Genomic DNA, 25,561 nt, shown 5'->3' on the forward strand with positions numbered 1-25,561 from the left:
ATCGAGATTAACTGTGGTAGATCATTTTTCCTATTTCAGCACATCCTACAGGACTCTGCTGCTCGCTTGTGTATGAAGTAGAGTCTTTCACCTAGGAAATGGAAGGTCCTCTGTATCACAAGCATCTTCCCCAGGAATGAAGCCTGACAGAGAAGAATAACATTCTTGTGGCAAAACTGAGATCAGGTTTTGAATTTCAAAAGAAAATGTTTCCTCACATCTGAGTTAACACAGAAGACCAAATATGTGCCTCCATTACAGGAAACTAAAAGCCAATAGAAGAAGGCTCCTGAAATCAAGAAAGATGTGAAAGGCAAGTTAGACATCTTCTCATACCAGACCCACTCCCACACTTTTGAAAGATGATGAGCAAGCTCAGACTTTCCTGAGATTCCCCCAGCCAGTGGGGTCTGGATTTGAATCCAGATCTCTCAGCTTTTTCTCTATTCTAGCTCCAACATTCCCCAAACCCCACAGAGGTTGCAAGCTGCTAAACCTGATCAGCATGCCCACTACATGTTCAATTAGCAGTGTAGCATGACTCAAAGGGCTTTGGAACCAGAAAGTCTAAATCTTGAGTCTCAGTGCTGTGTAGCGGCAGACAGGACAACTAACTTCTCTGATCGGCAGGATCATCCATAAAGGAAAAAGCATATGGTCTGCCCCATGGTGTTAGGGTGGGAAATGAATTCACCTTGAGTGCTGAGCAGGGCTCCTGTCATGCCACGGGAGCTCAGGAAACAGTGTCTATTATTAATGTCACACCACATTCTTAGAGTCTTGACCTTTCTACTTTAGCCTAGAAAGAATGGTCGGAATAATTCATCCTTCTTGACAAACGCTGTTTGGACATTTCTGTTCTCAGTTGTGCCTGGCCAAAATAGCACTAATCCAATCTGGCCCGTTTACTGCTTGGCATCATTTTGAACACTAGTCTCATCAGTTGTTATTTTCAGTTGTGGTTTACCCAAACAGGCCATTTTTAGAGAGTCGTGAGTTTAAACCTAAGCTGCCAATAAAATAGATTTATCTTGAAAACAGCAGGACCCTTCTGAAGGAATGTCACTATAAATACACACAGGGCCCAGGGATGCTAGGCAACCATTGTTCCTGGCCTGGATAGTTGGTCAACTATGAACTCTCCCAATTCTATTTTTTTTGGGGGGGTGCGGGGGCGTGTCTATATGTGCTTTACCAACCCAGCCATCCACTAGACTTGGATGTCCTTTAAGAATGAACTTGATCCTGGTTCACTTTTGGTCTCCCTCCAGAGAAGCGAATGTGCTGGCATAGCTTTGCCATTTGTCAGCCAGAAGTCTGGCTACACATTTGCTCGTCAATCTAAACCTAACCTATTCTCATACGCGCACTTGGGGGTTTGTGTAAATCAACCAGGCGTTCTGTCACTCACCAGCAGTATCTCCGCATAGTGGTGTACACCCACATGCCTTCATGAGATGTCTCATTATGCCGGTGGAAGAAATGTTCACATGAATGCGCTTTTTCAGGGATGGTGACAACAGAATGTTTTAATTCTATTCACTACCACAAGGATCAATGGCACTTCTGCCAAAGACTTTGCTCACGGGTACAATAACGCATGTCATCTCTTTCTGAGATTAGAGGGTCTCCCTTGAGAGAGGTAAGTAAACCAAATTTTCTTCATGGCTAACAAATGCAACCCCAGATTTTAGAGCTGAGTGTTTCCTGCCTGGCCCTTGATCATTAGAGCCCAACTCTGCTTTGGGGAACCTTAATGTCATTTCTACTTTCGTAGCACTTAGGAGCCCTTGAATGTGACCCCAAGGTTTGTAAAAGCATATTCATATTAGCTCATATTAGATTCACACATGCTTTAAGCAGTTGCTTCAAAATTTTGTAATAGGCAAAGAACAGGAATTCACATATTTATATTCACTTGATGCTTGATATCATGCTTTAACTATTAATTGGATGGTCTTTTAAAAGAAGATTTTAGGATATTTGCTTCTGACTCCTCAGCCATTGTGAATTTTTAAAAAAATGGGTGATGAGATTAGCCTTCATTGATTCTTTCTAGCATTTTCAAAGGGCACAAAATGATCAACTGAGAGTTTAAATGAGAAGAAAAAAAAAATCTGTTGTTATTGACATGCAAATAACACAGGAGCAGTTAACCAGAGTCTCTCTAGATTATACAATGGTGTCTTAATGCTCAGCTAATACATGAAAACCATGGGGGGAAACAGAGAGGGAAAGACCACCCATCCTGGCTATCTACAAAGAGCACATTTCTGGGAGTGACTGAGACGCCTAGTATCATTACTATTCACCGTGAGGACCCTGAGTAAGACTGATACTGCATTTAAAAAAATTCAATATCTGTGAGAGGTTATTCATCTAAATAATGTACTCCTAGAATTAAGGACTCACAGACATACTGTATTGTATTAGCTCTCAAACTGTCTAAAATGGACAGAATATAGATTCTGTTTAGAGGGTAATAGCTTTGTCCTGACTGCTGTGGATTCTGAACAGCTACAGAAGATAATAAGAGTTTTAATACTGAATTCCAACCATGCAGTCATTGGGTCACACTATAAGCATTAGTGTCAGCCTACGTAAAATTGTGTACCTTAGTGGGGGAAAAAAAAGCCTTCCTGGCTTCCTGGAACTGGCTCTTCTAAGGCAGCCTTTTCTCTCTGACTTCTGCCCCCTTGTGTCCATAGGATGAAGTGCAGTCTCTGAGGACAAATTAGAAGTAAACAATACTTTTGCAGTATCTCAATAATTTCCCCAGACACCACATACTAAAGCACACTTACCACTTCATGTGCTGACGGAGCATTATATGATGGCAGGAATTTTTCATCTGAGGATCCAAACCCAGTAGAACCTTGATGCCATCTTCAGGCTCCCAAGGGGCCATTGACTTTTAATCTAGTTCTTAAGGGATAAATTCCTTCTCTGCCTTGAAGCTTTGCATTCTAATTTGCCCTTATTGTGATATGCAGAAAGGTAAATGGTATGCTAATGAACTAAAGCATGAAAACAGCCATTTCTTTGACATGTTCCCCAGGGGAAGAACTTAACATTTTCATTCTTCTAAGTTACATTCGAGGTTGAAGGTATTTTAACCAGGAAAAAAAAAAAAAAAAAAAAAAAAAGAGAGAGAGAGAGAGGGATTAATTTTTTTAATAGTCTTCCAGAAACCAGAGGCATATGTTTAGTCGCAGAAGCCCTTAGTAGACTAGAGGGCTAGCTACTGGGAACTGTATTGCTTATGATGCCATTTTCTTTACGGAAAACAAAATATGCTTCCAAAGCTGTCTGTTGCTATTCCTGCTACTCTGAAAATCGGCTAACTTTAGACCAAGGTCATCTGGGGACCAACTCAAGCTGCCCACATGGATAATGCCCACACTTAGCCATTGTGCCCAGTTAGCCTTGCCAAGCTGTTGAGCCAGCCAGGCCAGGCAAGACTGCTATTTCGGTCAGAGTTCCCAGGAGAAGGGCCTTGACTGCCCTTCATGCTGCTGGCACTCGATTTTATACTCAGCCATTTTGAACTACTGTCTTGTCTCTCCTGTGTGTGATGACCTCTCAGCTACACGTTACCCTGCCCCACTGCAGGTTCACAGGTATGTCACACTGTGACATTAAAATGAGTCTTTTGTGTAACACAACAGAGCTCACCCACTCACAGCACTGCTTCACCAAATTGCCTTACAGAGTGCCTACGCAGGAAATCTCAGGCTGTTTCAGACTCGCCTTGGCACCTGTCATCCCTAGTGTCCTGCCACCGCATGCACTCTGGCCAGGGTCAGCTGGGGCCCTCTCACCTCCCTTTCCCGCTGCCCCCATCAAGAGCTGATCTGGATTTACCAACCAGAACCCAGATCCAGGAGCTTGGACCCATTTATCCCACTGACTAGGGAAAATGGCCTGCAAAGTGAGTTTGAGGCTAACCTGGGCAAATTTATTTTTAAAGGGACTTGGAGCATTCAGCAGTAGAGCGATTGCTGATCAGGAGTGACAGCCAGGTTCCCGCCCCAGTACTGGAAATAAAATGGAATGAAAAAACCATTACAGACCAGGGAACTTACCTCTTGTTAGAACTGCTTCAGTGGTTCTTATTGCCTGTGAGAGTCCCAAATTTAGAAACCCCCATATGTTTAGTTCATTTTAGTGCTTCTAACAGAATACCACAGGCTGGGAAACTTGGAAGAGATGGAAAGGTTTTGGAATACCACTGTGAAGACTAAGAGGTCCAAAGTCAAGGGGCCAGGCACCAGTGTCGGCTTCCTTGTTGGGTTATCCCATGATGGGTAAGCGAGAAATGGTGACAGGGAAATTGAGACTACTTTTCCTTGCATGAGGAGCCACAATGAGCTACTCTTCCAGAAATGACAGTAGGCCTTCATTGTAAAGGTCCCATGGCTTACGCCAGTATACTACCAACTTAGATTTTAATTCACGGGTTTCAAAGGACGTATTCAGACCTCAGCACCTAACCTGGATGTTCCTAGTCCCTCTTCCAGCTTCCTCTCTTACATTCCTTTTGTAGTGTTTTGGCACTCTTCCTTCATCACATAAATATGTCCTCTGTCTTGACCAAAGAATTTCCTGTTCTCCAAGCCTATCACAGTCTTCTGTATCTCTGGGCCTTCCTTAATTCTGTCCAAAGAGAACTAAGGACAGGAGAAAAGGAGTGCAACAGACAGAAAGTAATTCATCTACCTTCCTTCAGTATTCGTTTGGACCATCACTTTTTGATGGTGTTTCCCCTACTCACGCTGAAGCCCAGCAGGGTCCAGCCTTCCAAGTAAGTGGGATAAACATGCCTGAGAGTTAGGGGAAGCACTCCATCTAGTTTTCACAGTGAGTACATTTAGTTACTCCATCTATGGTTCTCTCTAGGCCACTGTGGACTCTTCCACAGTACCTCCACCAACAACCCCCACCTCCTCACCCAACTCCCATTCACAGGACCTTTCTTTTGAGATGTAGAGGTTTTAATCCAGGAACTCTGTACTGGTTTTTGTGTGCAAGACGCCTAGGGACATAACTAAGATAAAGCATTAGACATATGTACGATATGGATAAAAATACAAATCTTTAAAGAGCCAGCATCATTCAAGGAAACATATTTGGAAACAATTCCTGCTTTGATTTATTCCTTCTACTTACTATAGACTTATTATGAGGTCTATGGCTCTACACCTGTACTTAGGAAAATACTTCTGCTAAAAGCAACTGGGAAAGTTTTGGGGAGTAAGGGTTGGGTCATAAGGTAGAAGGAGTAAGGATGTGTTGGGAGTTGCTATTTGCTGCCTCATGAGTCCAGCTCAATGCTAGAAGACTTGGGAACCAAAGGGCTATTAAAATAGAGACAGGCCTGTCAGTGGGGTGTACAAGTTTAACCCCAGCTGTTGGGAGGCAGAGGCGAGTGGATCTCTGAGTTCAAGGCCAGTCTGGTCTACAGAGTGAGTTCCAGGACAACCAGGGCTATGCTGGGAAACTGTAGTAATGTATTATTTATAATTTATTAAAGTTTACCTGAGGATTCAGAAAGCAAAGTCAGCCACAAGCCATAGAAGTCAGGCATACACCTTTAATCTCAGCAGCCAGAAGCTAGGAGGTAGTGGTACACACCTTTAATCCTAGGACTCAGGATTAAGAGGTAGAAAGGTTCTTTCTGATCTGTTTACAAGAAATCCTGTCTCAAAGAAAGCCAAACCAAACCAAACCAAACAAAATCCAAAGGGATGCACCACACACAGCTCACACATGCTACACCTTCAGATTCGCTTATTTGATGTCTATACACTGGGCTCATCTGTACACTTCCTGGTGTGGATGGGGGATGAATCTGGATAACTCAGCTTCCAGCTCTGTAACAAGCATAGGTTCTACCACTGCCATTCCAGGTGTATCATCCAGCTGTTTTATCAGAGGCATCCAGAAAGGCTGGCTCGAGAAAGTAGGCAGAAAGCTAGGCTTCCTGTGGTCTCTGATTGGCTATGTAGTCTCTATGACCTCAGCATGGGACAGATTAATGTTAGAAGATAAAATCTGGCTTTCTGTTGGTTTGCTCAGCACAGCATGTCTTTTTTTTTTTTTTTTTTTTTTTTTTTCCTTTCTTTTCAACCATCATTTATTTGCTCATGATTCTTATCAATTTGGGCTGGGCACAGTGGGTGTGGTTCCTTTGCAGGTCTCTTTGGGGCCTTAATTATATTATTAGTACAATCTAAGTCTCATGCACATGACATGTTTTCAGCTGTGTGGCCTCTCAGTTTGATAATATTTGCACAGTGGACCAATGGCTACCCCACAACAGTAGTTGCCAAGCCTCAGGGTTTTTCAGGTCTCTACTTATACGTATTTGCTAGGATTCCTTTGTCACATAGTCCAAAGCAGAATGAAGGAATGGAGATACATAGGAAGAATACAAAGAGGGTAAGTACAAAAGACATGGATTGGGGGCCATCAATCCTACTGCAGAGACCTTCTCGGGGCTGTCTTCCCAAAGCTTTCATGTAGGTATGACATGCCTTTCTTAACAACCACCGCACAGCACATGACTCTGTCAGTCTGACCAGAACTTGGGGAGAGGGTCCTGTCTGTGCTGATGTGAGCTGAGCAAGCAATTCCAGGCTTCTTGGGGACAGACAGACAACAGACACTTCTTCAGTCACAGCTGGGCCTCCCAGCACTTACAGGAAATGGAAATATAAGAAGAGTCCAAAGACATCTAAGGGAGAGAGATGGAAACATACCCTAGAAAGTGTAGGAGAACATAGCATTTCAGAGAATACTGAAAACACAGGATATCAGTGGGCCAATTCTTACACAAAGCAGTGGCTCACATAAGCTCCCTCCCCCTATCCACATGCCCTCTAACTGGATACAGTCCCCATTGCTTCCTTGAGGCACATCCAATTACCTTTTAGAACTAAAACCAAGCATTGGTTACTATTTGTCCCCACTCTTAATCCACTGTGTGGAACTATGCATGATACTCTAGTCTCTATTGAAATGAGAAAGCTAGAGATGCATGAGCAGCCCCTGAGCCAGTAAGGAATATTCATAATGAGAAATATACATATATATATATATGTATATATATATATATATATGAAAAACGTGTCTGAATAAAAACAAAAAAGTGTATCTTAAAGATGTCATTATGTAATAGCTTCATCCATTCATCCATCTGTCCATTCATTTACTCACTCATTCCTTCTTCCATATTGCCTGCCCCATAGTCATTTGAGCTTTCCCTCATGATGAATGAATACTTTATTTTCCAAGCAAAGTCTTGAGTAACCTGAAAGGTCTTTCTTCTTTTCACTCTCAGTACTCTGGGGAAAATGGAGGGGGCATCAATAAAACTTGGCTGATGAACTGAAAGTTTGGCTCGGGGTTCTGGAGAGAATAAATGCAAGGAAGGGGGTCCCCTTCTTCAGTCTGCCTGAGCCAAATGGAAAATTCACAGCTAATCACTGCATTTTAACCAGTGACAGCTGGGCCTTGCAGCTTGCATGCTGCCTTCTCATCTTTATTTCATCTGTAAAGGCAGGAAACAGAGGGGCACCACACACAGCAGTCACAGACACTCAGCAAAGACAAGCCACTGACATAGAAACTGAACACGAGAACACCTCAAGAATGACTGTGGGTGTGGCGGTCGAGTGCATGCTCTCTAGCTATCTATCCTAGCTATCTATCGGCAGCTCTGCCTTATGCTTTGTGGGTGAGGGGTAAGGCACAGTTTCCTTCAGTTTTTAAGCAAAAGGACAATTTCAGGAAATGTGGTGTGAGTGGTGTGTCAAGGACAAGCCCAGCTGTAGTGATGTTGGTATTTAATGCCAGGGTGATGCTCTCAGAAAGCCTGCCTGGCTCTTCTCCATTCCTTTTGGGAAGATTGGAATCTTCAATCTGCAGGAGCATCCATGGATGTTTCAGATAGATTGTAGTCTGGAAGAAATTTCAGGGTTCTGGGTTTGAGTCTAAGAGGAAAGATCCTTCAGGGAACCAGGACACTCTGTTAACTTGATTTTGGAGAAAGGCTCCAAACAGTCTTGGGATTTGAATTTTTAGACATCTAATACAAGAAGTTGTCCTTTTTTTAAAAAATGTATTAATTTTTTATGCATGCATGCTTGCACTCCAGAAGAGAGCACTGGATGTCATTATAGATGGTTGTGAGCCACTATGTGGTTGCTGGAAATTAAACTCAGGACCTCTGGAAGAGTAGCCAGTGCTCTTAACCCCTGAGCCATCTCTCCAGCCCCAAGGACTCATACATTTATGCCCATGAGACTTAGACCATGTTTTCACTTCTGACCTCTGAGCAAGCTCTAACTTTGAAAGGCAGCGTTAGTTATGATTCATTGTAGATTACTACAAACCTTCTCCTTCCCCCGTGAGAACAATTATTTGTGGCTCCAAAAGGAAATAGCAGAAGCGTCCTTCTAACCAGACACACACTGTAGAAGAAGCTGGGTCCATGTCCTTTTTTTATTATTAAACTAAGCCAAGTGCCTTGACCTTGGTGGCCCTTTCCTTCATTTTCTCTCAAACTAAGGAGAAGTTAACCACAAAAGAATAGGTGGAAGAATTTTGTATGATACTAATAAGGCTGAGGACTGGAGCAATGGCTTGGCAGTTAATAGCACACCTTACTGCTCTTCCAGAGGACCCAACATCAGTTCCTAGTATCCACATTAGGAGGTTCACAACTGACTATAACCCTACTTCCAGAAGTTCTGATACCCTCCAGCCTTTTCCAGAATGTGCATGGATATCATACATGTAAATTAACAGAGGCACACACACATAAAAATAAGAAATAAATTTTAAGTGGTTGAATTAGAAACAGTTCCATTTTCCATTGCTCTAGGAGAATAACCAAAGCCAAGTAACTTACAAAGTAGAGACTTTTGTTTTGTTTCCCACTTCTGGAAATCTAAACAGGTGCTATGGATATCTTTTTGGCTTCCGTTGGTGCCCTTATCCTCTTCCACGCATGTCATATAAACTGACACAAGGGGAGGAAAGGTAAAGGACAGAGTCACAACAGCCTACTCATGATGACTAATGATTCTTAGGACCCACATTCATCCCTTCAAGATAGTAGAACCGGGTGACCTCTCTTTAAGGCCCTCACCACTTCTTTATACCGTCATGCTGACAAAGAAACTTAAATATGAGTGTAGTTTAGCAAAAACCATATCCAAACCACCAAGGGAATCACAGTGTAGGAAAAGAGTGGCCAGAGTGATTTCACTAACAGCTGCAGACTCAGGGCTAGATCCTGGGTGTGGTGACAGTGCCCAGCCCGGCAGCAGCTGGCTGATGATTTTTCTCTGCTCAGGCTTGCTCTCATGACAGACCTTCTGGAGCAGAGCTCAGCAGCCTGACACTGTCTAGTCTTCAGGGCCCTTGTCTGTCTATGCTGCAGTTTAGACCAGGTTTTTCTAACTTTTAGAAACTTATACCAGGTATTCTTCAATGGAAAGGATAGAGAATGGCAATCTATAGCCTGGTGATTTGGTACGGAGGTGGCAGGGGCTATTGGCCTTCCTGTATCCCCGCCCACAGCACTCTGCTGGGGCCTGGCCAGGATGCTCAAGACACTGATGCTTGATCATCTTAAATGCCTTTGAATGCATTATTTTTTTGGCTCTCTCAAGCTGCTCTCCCTGCCCCATCCCCCATCAACACTCACTAAAGCCCCTCTGTGGACTGAGGAAGAAGAGTATGTACCCCTAGGGACGATGCTGAGGAACCCCATTCTAGAAAATCATTAGCCTCATCCTTCCTACTGGAAACTACTGGAGGAGGAATGCACTCAAGTACAACTTAAGGCAGATCACAGTGTGTGCTTTAATTATTAGCATTTGGTAGCCAACGGAAACAGCAGCACTTCATTCCCTATTAAGAGTAAAGGAGCAGCCTTTACACAGTGCTTGTGTGGGCGTGCAGGATGAACACACACAGGCTTCACACACACCTCAGATACTCTGAAGTGTGCCAGCTGACTCATTTGCTCTGTGAATACTTACTGAGCTGGCAACCATCTTTTAGGTGCTGGGAATACAACAGCAAATCAAACAGATGTGATCCTGTCCCTGGGAGCTCACAGTCTGATGGGAGGAGGCAGCTGAGGTTTAACAATAGGCATGATAAATAAGGGAAATACATGGTGCGCTACAAAATAAGTGGGGGAAATATAGCAGGACAAGAAGAATGGGGAGAGGACTCTTGTTTACAGGGCATATGCTCATTTATTATATGGCTATGTGGCTACGGTTCATATAGCCAGTGCAAAGGCCCTGAGGTGGGAACACACAGTGGGGTATTTGGGAGCGGATGCACATATCCTGCAAAGGGTTGAGGAACAAGGGTTATAGAGGGAACCGTGGCCAGACAGGTAGGCCCCCTGCATGAAGTCTGCATTCTTTCCCAGGGTGCAGGGAGCAGACAGTAAGTGACACTACCTGACCTGGGGTTTAATGGGTTCTACTTTGGTTCCTGTGGTGAATCTCACTGTAGTTCAGATGAGTCCACAAGGTCACTTGCAGTGTGACAACAACCACTCCCACTTCTTTCCTGGAAGCTGCTCCCGATGGTCAGCCTTGGTCAGCTCCCACTTAGCTCACAAATCTCTGTCTCCTAGAATCAAATTCCCATCATCCCATCACCAAGAATCTAAGCAGGACATAGAGATGGTCAGAGAAGGGGATGCATCCCCCTGATTCCCCCCAAAGACTCTTGGGAACTCAGCCTCCACCTAACAAGATCCATTAGCACTAATTAACGAGCTCCTTTCTGTGTCTCTTCCCAGTGATTAATTCTGGGTCAGAGACAGAAAGCCCGTTCCATTATGGTTCTTTTAAAAAATTATTATTATTCAGGCTTCTAATACTGGCACGAACTGCGGGTGAATTTCTGAAGTCATGTTCCCTAGCTGTCACAATGAGTAATAGAAAAATTCAATTTAGAAAGAATTAGGGGAGGCAGGAGAGGCATGCTTTTCGGTCTAGAACAAAGGAGATCAATCCTGACACAATGGCAGCATGACATTTGTGGACTTTGAAGATTCCAGGCTTCCTCTTCATTAATTAGAGAGAATCAAGAGTTCTGCTGGTTAATTATTTGCAGAAATTGTGCTCTGCAAAAGCAGATGCCAGCTCACTCCAGCCACAGCCAGCTGCAGCTCCCCATGGTAATTAAGTCCTGTGTCAGTCTCTGGCTGCATCCTCTTGTTGGCAACTATACACTCTGATGGCTACTACACACCACACACACACACCACACACACACACTCCAACCCCAATCAAAGTGTGGTCATGCATGAGACTTCCTAGCACAGAGATATCCAGAGGCCAATGGTGCTCTGCATAAATGACCCCATCCAGGTGAATCTTCCAAACTCCACAACAACAACAACAAAAAAAAAGATGGAAGCCCAAAAGTCACCTTCTCTCTTAAAGAGTAATTTCAGTGAGTCAAGGGTATTCACGTGTCAGGACTAGTGGCTTCTCTTCAATTGTCACAGGGTTAAGAAATCAATGATATTAAATGTCAGGTTTGTTTTTCAATTACAAAAATAATAAATACTCCATACATCAACATTAAGCCATGTAGAAGCAGTAAGGTGCAAATTGTAGTTTCTCCTTGAACCCATCCACCTTTCTAGGCTCCTTTCAGGCTGAAGGTTTGAGGCTTTGCTCTCCCCACTCGTCAGATACTGACAGACAAGGCAGACTCACATTCCCACTGCTCTTCTATTCCCATAAGAACCTCCATCCTTCCTCAGCTTCACTATGTCTCAAAACCCAGCAGCAGATGTGACATCAGACTCCAGTCTGGGCTTCAGAATCTTGTTAATGGCTCTGACCATGTGGCATCAGAATGTAGGGACCCTGGCAACTACTTGAATGTCTTGAACTGGAGAATAAGAGGTAAATCCAATAACACCATTGTTACATGAGCAATGTAGCCGTGATGCAGCCCAATCTTTAATTAGAGCATGCATAGTACTGGGAAGAGCATTAAAGGGCATTACCCTCATAAAAGCTGCCAGTATTGTGGAAGGGAACAGATGCTCTCCGTCTGCTTGCACCTTCTGGGGAAGCAACCAGGATGCAATGCGACCACCCTAGAAATAGACTGCGCCTGAGCTAGGCCCAAGTGGAATTTACCATGGGCAAGGCAGCAGTCAGCCCTAAGGGAAAGCAGTCATCTGTCCCTCCATCAACATTTTGGGGAATTTATCTAAAAGACTTCAGAGCAAGATCTGGACAGGAACCAGAGTGTCTGATTGGCATTCTGAACCCTCGGGCAATGAGGCAAGTGGCTGCCTTGCAGGGCTTTCCTCAACTACCCAGATTACTTAGAGTGTTTTGACATTTGTTGACATGAAGGCATTTGGGTCATTTCACAGCCCATTTACTGGAAGTATTTTAAACTCTTTCCGCAGGCAATGAAGGTTGTAATATTAGTCTTGCTGACCTCAGATATGTTCTTAAGATACTTAAGGCTACCACACCCAAAAGAGAAGTTTGTAACTTGTATTGTGCCCGCTGCACTGCCTCCCTCGCTAAGATGTGTCTCTGTAGGAGGGCGGGGAGCATGTTGGAAGTGTTCTGGTGCCGACTGGCAGTGGTATGAGTGTGAGACCAGTTCTGAGGGTATCTGCTCAGGACTGGGTGGGTTGTTGGTGGTAAGTGGTTTTGTGACACAGGGTATGAGGCTCAGCTTAATGTGTTCACTCAACTAGGCTGTAATACCCAGTTATTTACTTAAACACTGTTCCACATGTCCCTGGGGAGGTACTTTGTAGCTGTTACTGACATCTGCCATCAGCTAACTTCAAAGACTGCTCTTGATAGCTGGGGTGGCCTGCATTCATTCAATCAGCTAAGGCCTTTAAAGCAAAAGAGAAAACTCTGACTCAAAACCACAGCACCAGTTCCTGCCTGCTACTTGAGATTTCCCACAAGAATTGGATGAGCCAATCCTTAAGAAAAACAAAACAAACAAACAAACAAACAAAAAAACCCACAAAGCAAACCAAACAAAAACACCACCAACATCAACAACAAAGTCCTTTCTGTTATTCTAAACTCACCCGTTATCTGTCAAAGCACCCCACCATGCTGTGCAGAAACCCCTGAAGATCATTCTGTCCTGATGTCACATTCAAGTGGGAATGCCAAGCTATATACAAGGCAGTGTGCTACTAGTAATGACTGAACAGGGCAGTCCCTGACCTCGAGGAAGAGGAGGCATCCAAGGGCAGCTGGACACAATTGCCAGGTGTTTAGAGCACCCAGACTCTGTGATGCTGAACAATAAAGGAGCTAGACTCCGTGGACCAGAGGACAGGACAGTTGGGCCACACACCCTTGAGAGGAGAGAGTTTTCTCTACTGCAGGTGACCTTTCTCCAGAAATCCCCTTTCTGGTGTGAGAACATCCCTCCCACATGACCTCACTTCCTTTCCCGAAGGCTTGGGATTTCCCTTCAGCCTAGAAGCTTCAGGGACAGCCTGGTTTGGGAACCTTACTGAACATAAACATTTAGAATGGGAAGAATGTCTAATGAGACAAGGCAGGACACTTGCTCTTTGCAAACTCAAAGCTCAAAGTGGCACCTTTCAAATTGGCTTTTAAACTATGTTATCTTGCTTTTAAAAGATAGCATGTCAGTGAAGAAACAAGACCAATCAAAAGGCTCAAGGAAGGTAAAAGTTTCACAGAAGCGAGTCAGTACAGGCCCCACCAGGCTGATCCAGCTGTCATGAGGGCAACCTTCCTGAGAAAGAACATGACCAGTCCTTTCCCCTGAGATGGGAGGGTGGTGGCAAAAAAAAAAAAAAAAAAAGGCAGGGCTCTGGTTAATCACCATGACCCATGTGTGCAGCCAGAGTTCAGGCAAAAGTGACTGAGCCCATAGAGCACGGTTGGTGAATGGAAAACAGGGGTTCACTTTCCTCCCAGTGACCACAGGGTAGTCTTAATAAACATGCAAAACTATGCAAATATATAACGAGTACGATTTACAGGTCACCTCCTAGAGGCCTGCAAGACAACCCCATTCTCAGTGGTCCTACAACCATTTAGATTTCTGGTCTGAAGCCCCAGCATGGCATCCCAGCAGTTTGCAAGATTTCAGAGCTGCTGTTGTCCAGGAGCTTCCATAATCTACCAAGTTACTTGTGCAGGGGGATGCTTTCTGCAGTCTCTCAGGGACCACCTCCTATCCATTGGCCCACTATATCTCCACATGAGTGATGGTTCCAACCAGACCACGGGACTCTCACCACAGCCTCAGTTTCTCCCGTGCCTATCTCTTCAGTCCCTCCCCCTCTAGTTTGAGTTGACCTTCTGCAATTCAGATGTAATCTCTGTTCACAAGTCTGTTGCTCTTAGTAAGATTATGAACTACTTAGGATCAAGAGCCTTGGCGTTTCCCCTCTGCAGCTTCCAATGCTTCTGTGGCACCAACACCTAATGAAAATAAGAGGTGCAGCTGTTGTGGATGCCATTTGGAGAGGCAATGAGAACAGGTGGTTCGTTCTGCCCGAGTCCTGTGTGTATGATGGGGCCTAGCCCAGCTGATCTGACTCAGACAAAAATGATCTCATGAAATGTAGTCCACGTTTTACAGCACACCACAGTTTACAGTCTACGTGTGTTCATCTCAATTGATCATTACAAATATTCTGAATTATTATTTATATGTGAACTATACAGCTTGAAAAACCCAAGGTTCAAAGAGGTCACTGCAGGAATAGGAGAGCTACAGATCAGACAGACTGTAAGGCCTGGCTTCTCCTCATCCTTCCAGATGCCTCTAAACGTATATCCCAGCCTCCCCAAAGGAGACAGATGCAGTCCTCCCAGCCCACTGTCTACCATGCCCCTCAGGAATCACAGACTTTGCAGACTCATACACGTGTTATACATTTGGCAACCCAGCATTCCAGGTTTTGCAGAGGTCTCCCTTGCTTTCATAATTCTCATCGTCACCCTTGAATTACTGTTGGTTCCTCTGTTGAAAATGATCATGTTTTATGGAGCTGCTCATCAATGATAAGGGGTAAGCCAGGTGACCCTGTTTGTTTCCCCTTGATGGGTCATCACTCATCTGAGTGATGCAGATGCCTGGGAAGGCTCTGTGCCCCCACAGCTGCTCTGGCCATGCACTAGCTATGGATACCATGCCTGTCCAGCATAGACAAAGAGAGTTCAAGCTACTTCCTGTTCCAGCTTTGCACATTGCTAAAACCAAGACCAGTGTTTTATAAAAATGGGTGTGGGGGCATGACGGAGTAGGGGTTGGTTTACAGTTTGGGAAGTTGGAAGCCTGAGGTCAGGTGAGGACCTTGGATGGTCTCAAAGCTTGGCACAGAACATCACACAACTTAGCTTACTCCAGTGCAGCCAGGAGGTGGGAGAGACTGAAGGAAAGGCCAAGCTCCCTTAGTAATGGCTGCACTTGTGATAACCAATCCAGTTAGAGACCTATCCAGCTGTTACAGGAAAGTGAATATAAATCCCTTCCAAGGTAAAGCCCCATCACTTCACTGACCCCATGTCTTAAAGCAGCGGTTCTCAGTCTTCCTAATGCTGTGATCCTTTAATACAAGTCCCCATGTTGTAGTGACCATAAAATTATGTTTGTTACTACTTCATAACTGTAATTTACTACTGTTTTGAATCATAATGTAAACATCTGATAAGCAGGACATCTGTTCTGATCTGTGATCCCTGTGAAAGGGTTGGTGAACCCCTAATCTCACACTGTGGGGGATGGGGAGAATCAAGTTCCCAGTGCTTAACCCCTTAGAGCAACACCACATTTAACCCACAGCACCCTCCTCTCAAGGCCGATTTGGTCAGCCTGGATTCATCCACCATGTTCCTTCTGGGAAAACAGGAAATTTTCAGACAGTCCTTTGGTCACCATCCTACCTTCCACTGTGATGCTAGCTAGTATAATTTAGGAGGAGAGATGCCCTACTCAGCTTCTATAAAACTCCAGTTCGATGTTAAGTGGGTTCCTTCCTCAGAGTACAGCAGGTGAGCCCCACGCATCACAGGCTTTGCTTCCCAATGAGCAACTGTCTTGCTTGTACTCAATTACAGACCCCTTTAGGCTCTTATTTGTCCTCACACATTTGTCAATAAGAATAAATAAAAGCTACCTTGATGTAGGCATGGACCTTGAATGATGCCTTCTCTCTCCAAACACAGAAGCTGATCCTGGGTTGATAGGTAGCTGGGTGAGAGGTTTTCCCCAAAAATCCTTCCTTCAGGCTTCTCAAAGGAATTTCTGCAAAGGAATAGCCATATGGAAGCCTTAGTAGGTACCCGGGAGAGTGCTAATTGGTTCTAGCACACGTTTTTTAAGATGGAAAGATAGTGATTGGAGATGTCAGTTATAACTCTTGCTCCTGCAGGCTACTGAGGCCTTTGAGTGGGTTGCTGTATGGAAAGAGCTTGCTATACTGTGCAACAGCCAGCATTGTGGGGGGGGGCATGGATCATGCCTCAACAGAGTAGAGAAAAGCAGCTTGAGAAGGATAGACCTGTGAGTGACTGTGAAGGTTGTTCCTGCCACTTAGGAGATGTGAATTTAGCCAGACTCTTGCTCTGTCTACAGAATGGGACTGGTAAGGGATGGAAAGTGGAGTGGAACACACACACACACACACACACACACACACACACACACACACACACACACGGGTGACTATATTTCTACTGTGGCTTTGTGTCACTGGATATAATCTATCTCTATGTACATGTACCACCACACTTTCAGCAGGCCATTCCTCAATCTATTTCATAAAAGCTTTTGTACATCTCCATGAAAATATTATATAATTACACTCTGCAGCTTTGATAGTTAAAATGTGTGTGTACGCTAAGTCAATAATGCCAAGTGTTTTTCCTGAAGAAACTCATAGAGCATTTAACATGCAGAACACACTCTTCTTGCTAGAGTCTCCCCCACAGATCTGCTCCCAGGACTAGGGGCACCAGATATACTTTGGGAGACATTAACTTCTGTTCTGGAAAAATAAAAGGTTTTAAGTAGAAGTCAAGGAGACTGTCTAGCTAGTTGTGGGAATGTGGAAAATAGAGGCATTAAAGGGGGCTTCTCAGTGCTCAAGAGTGTTCAAGAGCAGAAGGCCAAGCAGGGGTAGGAAGGACTTGGCAGACGTTGCCTGTGAGAGACAAAAGTCATATTGCTGTGAGTTAGAAACACCCACGGGTCAATTAGACTGCCACTCAACACAGCAGAAGGGAAGTAGGTACTATTCACTGCCACCCACTTCTTCCTTCCTCCTAGCTCTGATGTCATTAAACACACAGGGCACTAAAGGTACCATTCCACATGCTATAGACCTGGTGTGCCCAGGATGTCACTTCCCTTACAGGTAGAGGGCATCTATGGCAAGAGTTCTGGGTTTGAGAGAGAGAGAGAGAGAGAGAGAGAGAGAGAGAGAGAGAGAGAGAGAGAGAGAGAGGGAGGGAGGCATTTCAGGCAGGGGACTAATAATTGAAAGGCATTTGCTGTATCAGATAAAAGAAGGACATTCCAGGAACAAAGGTCTACCAGGTGACAACACTGTCAAGGGTTTGGGATGATTAAGCAGGGAATTGGGTCAGAGTGTGTACACAGGATCCATTAGAGCTGGGGAGCGTTGGAAGCTTTAAAGGCCTTGCTTGCCTGTCCATCCATCCATCAGTCTACTCGTTCATTCATTTCTCTGTAAATCTGTAATGAGCATCTTAGGCTTACCATTGCTGTATTGAAACACCATGCCCAAAAGCAAGGTGAAGAGGAAGTGTTTGTTTTACTTTCTCTTCCACATGTCTGTCCATCACTGAGGGAAGTCGGAACAGGAAAGCAAACAGAGCAGGGACCTGGAGGCAGGAGCTGCCGCAGAAGCCATGGAGGAGTTGGATTGACTTACTCCTTGTCGCTTCCTCAGTCCCCTTCCTTATAGAAACCAGCCTATCCCCACCCACAATGGGCTGGGCTCTCCCGCATCAATCACTAATTAAGAAAATGCTCTATAGCTTTGTATGCCTGCAGCTGGATCTTATAGAGGCTTTTGCTCTGTCAAGGCTCCCTCCTTTCAGATGACTCTAGCCTGTATGAAGCTGATAAAAATCAAACAAACAAAAAACAAATAACAACAAAACAGCCATGGTAGCATATACTTTTGGTCCCAGCACTCGGGAGGCAGAGGCAGGCAGATCTCTGGGAGTTGGAGGACAGCCTCATCTACAAAGCTAGTTCCAGGATAGCCAGGGCTATTACACAGAGAAACCCTATATGGAAAACAAGCAAACTAAAAACCAAAGAAACAATGTACTGAATACTGCCGTATGTGCTTTTGAACAAGGAGGCAGTGTGGTCAGTATGGGACAGAGGGCTCGAAAGGGTAGTACTGCATGGGCCTCTGTAGGTGTCCAGGCTTTATCCTGCTGTGATGGTAATCAGGATTTTACTTTGTTGGCAAGGTCTTCGTACTGAAGTTGCCCAGGTAGGGTTGCAGAGTGAGAGGACATGAGTTGTGGTTGAGGACAGTGAGCAGAAGGGAATTTCACATGGATACAATATTCTTAATTCTGATAGACAAGGGACATTCTGGATGGTGTTAGGAGCGCAGAACACCGTCTTCCTCCTCTTCCGTTTGTTGATCCACCACCTGGAGGAGGAACCCTGTGGAACCCTCAGAATACTTGACATTGGGAAAGTAGGTAGGGGTAGTAGCTGTGTAGGGTTGATACCGATGCTGCCTATAGGACAGGAGTTCGAGGCCCACCCACTGGCTCAGAGGAGAGCAACTGGAGGCATAGGCCAGGAAAGAGACACAGTGTAAGTGGGTGGTGGGAGTGAAGTAAACAGCCAACACAGGCAGTTAGCCCAGGCAGCTAACACAAGCGGGAAAGGGGCAGGAGGGATGAAGCAGATTTGATAGTTTGTTATGGTTTTGGGCTTACATAGGCTGATACTGGAAATCAGCATTTCATGTGCCAAAAGGTGAACTTTGCCAGGTTTGAGATTTAGGAGAGGTGTTTTCACTGGATGAGTGCTCAGGGTGGAGATAAAGAGGGCAGAGAGTAACTTGTGATTGGTCTTGGTTTGGCTGGGGGTTGGACCCAGGACCATGTGCAGGGTAAACTCGCTCTATCTCCTCGGGCTACATTCCCAGCCTTGAGGAATGAGTGAATATTGTCAAAGGGTTGGCCCAAGTTCCTATCTTCTTGTCTCTTCATTCCAGGCATGTTTATTTTATTTGTTGAGACAGGGTCTTTAACAGTAGCCCTGGCTAGCCTAGAACTCACTATGCAAATCACTGGCCTCATACTCAGAGATCATTTGTGTTGGCTTCACAGTGCTGGCATTAAAGGCATGGCCTTCCTTCATACTTTTTATCTATAATATTACCAATCATATATCTTCAATAATTTGTTGTTTACCTACCCCCAGCATACAAATTATATGGAAGCAGAAACAGTGTCCCATTGTCTAGATCTCACACACGGACGTGCCTTCAAAGACCACTTGTTTGGCTGGCCCTGTTTGGTAGCCTGTGATCTTTTGCTTAAATGTTTACCTACAGAGAGAAGAAAAATAATTCCTATAGAGAAAGAAAATTTCCCTGCAGGGGAAATGAAACCTTCCTCATTTTGTCCAAGGATGTTTATTGGAAACTATCAAAAATTCAGTACCTCCTATTTCTGTTTGTTTGCTTAGATTTAAAACAAAAAAAAACAAAAAAGTGTTACAATTACTAAGATTTGGGGAAGGAATCAATACAAATATGACAGACATTTTAGTAGGTCTTTGTTCTCCTACAGCACAAATAAGGCCATGTCATATCAAGCTATTTTATAATGGAGTTGACCTCCCCTTAGTAATGTGAGCCAGAGGTCCCTTAGAACCTCTGTGCTTTCAATATCACAGGGCAGTTTGTGATTAAACTTAGTATTCCTTTTGCTAATATGTTTATAGTTACAGTTCATAAGGCACTTTTGAGGACTTCACAATAGCTTCTTGAGCTAGATACAATTGTTACCAGTTTTATGATGAGGATGCCAACTGAGAAACACTAGCATAAACAATAATGGTAGTAGGAGTTAAGGCAGGAGGGTGAGCCCAGTTCAATAGACTTACCCTTCAACTGCCATTTAGCAGGGATGCCTAAACTAAATCAAGTAATTCTTATGTTTTTATATAGCACAAATTAGGATTCAAAAAGGTGATTCTCTTTGACCCTCCAAAATAGATGTGAGAGCCTTAGGCAAAACTTTTAAGTGGATCGACCATTTCTTGACCTTCTACTGTCTGTTTAATATGCCACTGCCACATGTGGTCATGGGGCCCATGAGATGTGATAAGTCTAAGTGGAGATGTGCTTTAGATATATCTCCAGGGGGGCTGGTCACACCTCAATCTTGCCATCTAGACAAGCTGGCCTCTCAGGACTGCACTTCTTCATCTTTTGAGCATGGATGATGCTTGTTCTTCTGACCTCCCCAGACAGTGAACAGGGACAAATAGCATCATAGAAATAAAGCTGTCCTTTGGGATTAAAAACTCTAGATGTGTGGTATTATAAATTACCAAGCAGTCACATCCAGCCATCTCCACCATGTTGATAACCTAGATAATATGGAAACTTCCATTTTCAAATAGCACTCAGGAAAGCCCCGGGCAGATGCAAAAGAATGTGGGTCACTTTGGATCTGGTATTTTTCTGGAATCGTCAATAACATAAGTGGGCGGTTCAAATCTTAAGAGCTCTGGAAGCTGTGTTTGCTCAAGGAGAGGCCAGAAGGAACAAAGGCTGTGGGGAGGGAATGCTACCTTTCTTATCAACGTTTTCCCACTGACTGGATAAGGCCTTGTGCACTTTAGAATTTGGAAGGGGGTACAAGCATTCAGAGTGTGACCCAGATCAAAATCTCCCTGGGTCAACTACAGAATAAGGAAGCATTCTCCCAGGGGGTCTGACTCAGGGATCTGGAATTCAGACCTGTCTATAAATAACACCTGTATTCGGTGCTCTTATTATATTTTTTCCACCTGAGTTATTTAGGGATTTCAGTTCACTCTAGGTAAATGATTAGTGTGTGTCCTTGTAGAATAAATGCTGCTGCGGTGTGAGACAGATTCATGAAGGACATCGGCCATCTGTGCGATGCTCCTTGTCAGCTGGAGACCCACAGGCACTCGGCACCGTTTACTGTGAAGTGGGGTGAGCAGAAGACTGCTCTCCACACACACAGGAAGTCATTAGAATCCCGACAGAGGGACCAGGACTGGAAGCAGAAGCACCTCTGAACAGATGGAGGGCTAGGCTCTGCATCTCTGTCTAATAGAAAGGCAACAGACACCACAAACCTGATGCGCAAGTCTGCAAGTGAGCGTTTTCTAGACGTTGTACCGTGAGGAAGTAAAAAGAAAAATGAAATACTTTTATTTCATCATAATTAAAATTAAGATAGTTAATGTTCTTTTCTAAAACTAGTCACACGAAACCTTTAAAATCCAATGCACCCTTGATACTTGCACATCTCCACTTAGATTCGTCACATCTCTTGGGCCCCATGACCACATGTGGCAGTGGCATATTGAACAGACAGTAGAAGGTCAAGAAATGGTCGATCCACTTAAAAGTTTTGCCTAAGGCTCTCACATCTATTTTGGAGGGTCAAAAAGAATTGCCTTTTTTGAGTCCTAATTTGTGCTACATAAAAATATAAGAATAACTTGATTTAGTTTAGGCATCCCTGCTAAATGGCAGTTGAAGGGTAAGTCTGTTGAACTGGGCTCACCCTCCTGCCTCAACTCCTACTACCACTATTGTTAATGCTAGTGTTTCTCAGTTGGCATCCTCATCTCTAAAACTGGTAACAATTGTATCTAGCTCAAGAAGCTATTGTGAAGTCCTCAAAAGTGCCTTATGAACTATAACTATAAGCATATTAGCAAAAGGAACTTTAAGTGTGTCTCCAGTGTGCCTGGCACTTTGCTGCTCTATATACGTGTCTTCACATTTAAAATGATCTGAAGGACACTATTACCCAGTCCTTATAGGAGAGCAAACTGAGGTTCAGGAAATTAAGTATCAAGTCACACAAATGGAGAATAACTGAGCCAATTTCAACCTTGAAAATACATTCGATTCTATTCACAGCAGAGAGAATGAGTCCAAACTTTCAGTCTCTGAAACAAGGCATCTCCTGACCTCAGAGGGTTTTGTTTTTGCTTTGACAGAATCTGACTATGTACCTCTCATTGGCCTGGAATTCACTGTGTAGATCAGTCTGGCTTAGATCCACCAACCTCGGCAGGACTAAGATGGTCTTAGGTAACTCTTGGGATCTCAGATAAAGAACTAATCCTTGAGGTTGAGCCTTCTCTGGGGAGGCTCAATGTACCAGACTGTGGGTACACCCTTAACTATTCAAGGTGGTGCCTCAGTTGGGACTAGTGTAGCCCCTTCCTCTTCATAGTCCCTGGGGAGCCTTTAATGGGATGATTTATCCTCGACTTTTTATGTCCATCCTGATTCATGCAAATAATAATAGTAAAGATTGTGATCCCATAACAGCACGTAGAGAGAGTATGAGGTATTGTTGCCCAGTATTGCTTCTATCCCAGCAAACGCCATAATGAGTCTATATTATTTCCATGCCCTTGCCAAACCTCTCACCAAGCAGCCTGATTGGTTGCATGTACACTTTAGTGCTTCCTAGTCTGTTCCTTGACACATACTGTTCCTGTGTCCCAAGTGCCTTGTTCCTGAGTGTCCCCCATTCATATCTTGGTAGCCCTGCAGGAATCCTTGAGCTAGGTCAGCTTGACTACTTCAGGCAGGAAATCTTTGGACCTCCAGCACCTATACCTGCACCTCTCATTTGACCTCATCTCTCACACCACATCTTGCTGTCAACAAAGTATTTCTTGTGGAGTTTTTGTTTTGTTTTGTCTTTAAACCCAGCTATACAAAGGGTCCTTAAAGAAAAAGGCCCTTGTATCTGTGTGTTTCATATAATAGTGGACTTAAAATATCTTCCTGACTAAATACATGAATATACTTCTGTGTAATGAGGCTGGGTTTATAATGATGTGTAAGATACATTTAATTAAATAATTTTGGGGTTTGAAAACTGCACAAAATAGCTCTGTTTGAAGCAACAAAGCTCTGTCATGGCTTCCAGGGTTAGAACTGTCTATTTTTCCTCTCTCGGCTACATCTCTTAGACCTTGAATGTGAGTTACTCAATCTCACTGGCTTTCCATTTTTTTTTTTTTTTTTTTTTACATATCCTTAAGAGTTCTTTGCTACTGTTGCTCCATACTAATACCCTGTGTTATTAATATCCTCAAGCAAAAGAATGAATTATCCTGCAAAGTATATGATCAGAGCGATTCAGAAAGCAATAAAACTATATGGATGTGAGAAAGCTTGCCCCCGGGTGAAATTGACAATTGAATTGAAAACAGTGACTCAGCTGTCTGCATTTTTCTCCTTCAACAAAGCAGCACAGAGTGCTCTGCGGCCATGAATAAACTCTTCATGCCCTTCAAAGTAATGAGTAACTGTGTGTGACTAAGAATGAGGAGAGAGTCATACCTTAAAGAAAAAAGTGCCCCTGTGTCTGGCTAGCTGGGGACACTCCCAGTTCTGGGAAAGATGATCATGTCACAGGCTTGAGTCATTGTTTGTTGTTTGTCAATAAAAGCCTCTAAGGGACAGTATGGACTGTAGAGATAAGTACATGATAACTCAGGGGTCTGTGAGTTCCTTGGGCTCTCCCAGGAGGTCCTGTTCTCTGGTATCAACCCTTTCAGGAATTTTCATATTTTCATTGAGTTGTGAAATTTGCAAATACAGAGAAACGACGACTGGGTTTCGGGCCCTTAGAGAATAGATTGTTTTCATGAGAACAGGCCTTCCGGTTTGTCTTTAGGTAAAATGATTTAAATTCAGACATGAGCGTGCTCTCAGAATCTCCCCTAGCCCCTCAGCTCTCACTCCTGCCGCCACAGATAGCCCAGCAGGGAGAACTGAACATTTGGCCACTTGAATGTACTTCCCTCTTCTTGGGCTACTTTCAAGTTATTTGACTTTCTAGCCTGTGGAATTGGCTATGGGTTGCCTTTCAAGACTGTAATTTAAAATATTTGAAACCAAAGACTTCATCTGGCAGTGGGGGTAGGCAGGCAGTTCTTTCCCCTCCTGGTAGACATGCCACTGTCTGGATGTTCTGGTGAGTACCCAGGCCAGACTACCTGCATCTGAGTCGGGAGGGGCTGCTGGTGGTCATTCTTGTCATCTAAAGATCTATTTGTGTGCATGTGACCAATCAGGAAGTCCTGCCAGCCCCACCCCAAGAGGCTGTTCTCCAGGATGGACATGACTAACATGGCCCAGTCACTGTCTCTCCTCCATTCTGCTGAAGCCAAACCCTGCCTTGTCCTTCCCCAGACGCCATCATTGGAGATACCTGCCATAGCTCCAAGATGCTCCCAGCCTGCTTGATCTCTCCCTGCTCCTTTCTCTGGATTTCTCTTTCCTCTGATCTTTGCATGGATGGATCCCCTTCAGTCTAACTTTAATCACTTCCTCAGAGGTGCCTTATCCGTTATTCTACTTTATTCTACTTTAAGGTGTCATCTAGATACCCCTCATTATATCACCCCAAATCAATTCTCTGTAGACATTTTATTATTAATCTTCTTATTGGTTAATTTATTTACCATTCACCCCTTCCCATCCAAATGTTGTGTAGAAAATAACTTCTGCCATGGAAATCATGTATTACAATTGTGGCCTAGGCTGTCCTGGAACTCATTCACTATGTAGACCAGGCTAGCCTGGAACTCTCTATGTAGCCTAGACTGTCCTCAAACTCATAGCAATCCTCCTGTTTCAGTCTCCTAAGTGCTGGAATAAGCTGCCATACTTGACTCAATAAATATCTTAATGGGATGCTAGATAGTAATAAATGTCATGGCCAGTAGCCATTTCACAGTATCTATCAGGCCTGAAGAATATACAAGAGTCTAACCTCTTACCACACAGAATTGACCACTTTCAGCAGTTATAACTTCCAATGTGTAACTTATTCAACCGTTGTGGAAACAGTGCAGGACCATTCAGGAAAAGAAATCAAGGCTCTTTTGCAGATAAGCTGTAAGCTTTCTTCTACCAAAGTCTAGGAAAAGGAGTTCACATCCTAGAGGTTTAAGGCCTCTCTTCTAGCAGGGAGACTGTCAGGAAGATATCAATCCTGAAGCTTGGGATTCTTAGCACAATTACCAGGGGGTTTGATCTGCATTGTCTTGTTTTGAGCTAAAGGAGTCAAGAGGTATCTGGATGCTAAGGAACAACTAGGGCAGTTGGGATAGGACAAGAATGGGGGCCCAGTAAGACTTGAGCCCTGACTGAGAGCAAAGCCAGAGCCAAGCAGAAGTTTTGGGATTCAAACTATGAAAGGCAAGGCAGAGTGGGTGAGGGTGCTTTCCC

The 25,561-nt window shown here is 44.0% G+C and overlaps 1 protein-coding gene across 2 annotated transcripts in view; it reads left to right on the forward strand.

Moving 5' to 3' along the window:
• The first annotated feature begins 1,381 nt into the window (after positions 1–1,381).
• The window catches only part of Itgb6 (integrin subunit beta 6), a 120,955-nt gene continuing 96,775 nt past the window's right edge, over positions 1,382–25,561 (forward strand). Inside the window, exon 1 of one of the 2 annotated variants that reach the window (XM_051184600.1) lies at positions 1,382–1,642. The gene's annotated coding sequence lies outside the window, so the exon portion shown is untranslated. The remainder of the gene's footprint in view (positions 1,643–25,561) is intronic. The other variant, XM_051184597.1, reaches the window with a different exon arrangement.

The sequence above is a fragment of the Phodopus roborovskii genome, unplaced genomic scaffold (assembly GCF_943737965.1).
Source record: "Phodopus roborovskii unplaced genomic scaffold, PHOROB, whole genome shotgun sequence".
Taxonomy (NCBI): domain Eukaryota; kingdom Metazoa; phylum Chordata; class Mammalia; order Rodentia; family Cricetidae; genus Phodopus; species Phodopus roborovskii.